This window comes from Oncorhynchus keta, chromosome 35, assembly GCF_023373465.1.
Source record: "Oncorhynchus keta strain PuntledgeMale-10-30-2019 chromosome 35, Oket_V2, whole genome shotgun sequence".
Lineage (NCBI taxonomy): Eukaryota > Metazoa > Chordata > Actinopteri > Salmoniformes > Salmonidae > Oncorhynchus > Oncorhynchus keta.
In genome coordinates, this window is record NC_068455.1 from 48,411,393 (window position 1) to 48,415,448 (window position 4,056).

The following is a 4,056-nucleotide window of genomic DNA, read 5'->3' on the forward strand; positions in this document are numbered from 1 at the left end:
ACAGCACTTTTTGACATCGGCTGATGTAAAAAGGCTTTATAAATACATTTGATTGATTGACTAAGGTACTTAATTGTGACCTAGAAATTATTTTATATTGAGAAAAATGTACCATTGTAGGCTAGCGGTTGGGTTCAAAACATTGAATGGATTCAGTTGTGAAACTGACTAGTTTTCTAGAAGATGTGGATGCAACGGTTGACCATCCATGAGATCAAAATGATCGTTTTAACCCTGTTTTGAAGCTTTGTTCGTGGACACTGCATTCATGGTAAATACTGCATTTGTCAGCTAAAATCGAAAATTATCTTTAAAATAAGGCGGATTTTGAACAGATCATTCATTCCAAAAATGTATGTACCAATCACAGACTGCCACATTTAATCATGGCTTGCGTTCCACTTTAAGGAATTATGATATTTTAAACAAACTCTTGTTTTAACTTAAAAATACAGAGAGCAGTCACTATGTTATTTCTCTCACAACTTTTATGATCTATACTTCCCAGCTGTCCATATCTCCTTAGCTACGCATACATGCACACACATACATACACACACACATACTAGAGAAATAACATTATGTCCAGAGATTAGATTTGCAGTAAGGACAGCATTCCCTCCTCAAACCAAATACCATGAGGTGTGCTGTTATGTAATTATTATCCTTTTCTCTTCTGCCCTCCTATGGATCTTTAGGGAAACTACACCCAATACGGGTATTCTGCACTGGACACTTGACAAATGAGCACTATCAGTGGCGATTTTAGCATATAAATCTTGGTGGGGTAAAAAATACTAATGTGGGATGCTTGCCAGCTAAGTCACTACGTAACACAACACTAAACAATACATTACATGAATTGCACTATAACGGTGACAAACGGTGACCACAAACTGTTAGAGTCCCAACACGTAGTACCACTGCTTCACCTGGCTATCAGCGGAGCCTTGTATGGCAGCTAAACAGTTCATTCAGCATCATTTACTGCCTTTAAAAAAACATAGCTGATATGGCTGACTTGCTTACACAAATATGTTTTCTACTGACAATTGAGATATACAAACTATGGCATAAGAGCCGATAAGAGGCAATCCGTAATTTAGATTAAGAAATTAATGAGCGAGCGACGACAGACATAGTCAATATAACTATTTGTTCAGCACTTTTGAAATGGACAGCAACAGAATTTAGAACATGGGCCGTTCTTACAGCGTACTCCCTGCACACCAAGTCAGAACCGTAGGATAAATAAAGAGGGCATATAAGCAGACAATGAAAGCTCTTACAATATTTGATGATTACATTTCTCTTAAACATAGGCTACATTCACACCACCAAGTTAGAACAGTAGGTGAAATTAAGAGGTGAAAATATACCAAATTATTAGGGTGAGGCTCATGGGCAACTACCGGCTTACTACACAACATACACTTAGTATTACTTTCTTAGCTACAGTATACATATCTCCCTGGCATAATACATCATTTATGCAGCAGCATACAATACATTTTTGGGCTCACTTGCTCACTTAAACAGGAAGGTGGCGCAGCGGTCCTTTTTTTTTTTTTTTTTTTTGTCATCAAAGTCTGGCATTCTCTGGATTTATGGTGGAAACTCAGGAAAAAAACACACAGCCACTCCACTGAATTGGAGGCTAGTGGCTAGTGGTTGCTTTGCAATGCTTGCAGTTAGCCACTGATTCCTTCCAAACCACTCATTGTTGAATTAGCGATTTCCAACTTGTTTTGTAATGGGTATGTCCAATGGCCAATGAGCACTGAGACGTTCATCTATACATTCTCTTCATTATTTCTCTTCATATGACAAGGATTAAAAATGATTTGCTAGTAGATTGTCGACTTGATTCATGATGATGACTGCTAGCTAAGATTTTAAAAGTAAGATGTTGACATGATCAGTCCAATCAATATATATATATATATATATGCCATTTAGCAGACGCTTTTATCCAAAGCGACTTACAGTCATCAAAGCTACTGTACATATAACGTGATTTGACATCATTTTATAGACTTGACCTGTCCTCATGAGTGACAGAACACTGAGCAAATCAGGTGCAATGCTCCTATTTTCTGCTGGCTTGTCCCACAACCTGCATTTTGGAGATGCCTTACTCAAGAAAACAAAAAAGAGACCATGTTTGTATTCGGCTTTGTTAATTAAAATATATATATATTTTACATAATTTGCAAACTGATAGGTGACACGTATGTATTTTTCATTTAAAACATTTAATACATTTTTATTTTATTTTTGGGGGCAAAAAATTGGGTTCTGCCCTGAATGACAGGTCACCACTGAGCACCATCCACCTCAACCACTGTAGTATCCCAGATTCTTTAACCCACTGTTATGCCCAGTTCTTAGTCTGTATCTTTCTCCTCCTCACTCTATCTCTTGTGTTTGCACTTTTCACAGGCCTTTATTCAACGAGTGAGGGAGCTCACCCTTGAGGAGGAGCAGTGGAAGAGGGTCACATTAAAAATGGTTGGAATTCAAAACAGACCCTGATGACCCACAGTGTCTTGTGACATTCACCAGTGTGGCGCTTTGAAGAATTAAATAAATTAATAAAGCTGAACAAAGGAAAAATACCTTGGTCGCCACACCCCATCCTCATCCAATACACAGTCAATAACACGTCAGTTGTCCGTGCTGGTTTGGTTTAAAGGGGTAGCCCCGCCACCTTCCGGAGACACCTGAAACCCCACCTCTTTAAGGAATACCTAGGATAGGATAAAGTAATCCTTCTCCCCCCTTAAAAGATTTAGATGCACCATTGTAAAGTGGCTGTTCCACTGGATGTCATAAGGTGAATGAACCAATTTGTAAGTCGCTCTGGATAAGAGCGTCTGCTAAATGACTTAAATGTAATGTAATGTAAATGACATGATTGTTCTTAATGAGCTTTGATGGAGGTGTGTGGCAACCAATGAGGGGAGGGCTCCCTTCCAGGTAGGAAGGGAGTAAGGAGGGGTTTTGTACAGCCGCCTTTCAAAAATGTGCATACACATTTTAATATTCTGTGGTGAATGTGGGCTGCAGATGGTGGTGTGTCTTAGCGGATAGAGGAGGCAATGGTCGCCTGATAGTGGGGTGTAGGTGGTGGCATGGCTCAATTTGGCCACCCCATGGAATGCCACTCGTTCAGGGAGCATGACATACTGGTAGGGCAGATGTGTTGAACTCATTCCACGGAGCGCCGAGTGTCTGCCTGTTTTCCCCACCCTTGTACTTGATTGATGAATTAAGGTCATTAATTAGTAAGGAACTGCGCTCACCTGGTTGTCTAGGTCTTAAATGGAAGGTAAAACATATTGGATTGAGTTTGACACCCCTATTTTAGGGGGAGTGCTCTGGGGTGGTAGCGCACTGACCACTGAAGGGGAAGCGTTCTGGGGGTTTGGTCCATTGGTGGGAGGGAGGGGTCTTGGCATTGGCCACTGGAGGGGAAACACTCTGGAAGGGTGGCACTTTGGATTTGTGACTAGGTGTCTGGTATCCATCCCAACTTAACTGGAGATGGGGGTAGCTGCCTGGCTGCTCAGGGTAGGCATAGGGAGCCTGGTAAGGCTGAGCTGGTTGCTGGACTTGGGCCTGGTAAGGCTGAACTCATTGCTGAGCTGGAGCCACTGAGCTTTTCTCTAGGTAAAGTTGGGCTGGTAGCTGAGCCGGGGAATGGTAGGGCTGAGCTGGTAGCAGAGGTGGGACCTGGTAGGGCTGGAGTAGAAGCTGAGCTGGGGTGTTGTAGGGTCGGCGACTGGTAGGGCTGACCTGGGGCCTGTTATGGCTGTAACAGGGGCTGGTAGGGCTGAGCTGAGGCCTGTTATGACTGGGCCAGGGGCTGGTAGAGCTGAACTGGAGCCTGGCATGACATGGCCAAGTCTAATGGGGATGAGGTGGTTGCTGAGCTGGGGCCTGGTAGGACTGGGCCAGGGCATGGCATGGCATGGCCGGGACGAGGCTGATGGGGATGAGCTGGTTGCTGAGCTAGGGCCTGAGCTGGAACCTGGTATGGCTGGGCCAGGGGCT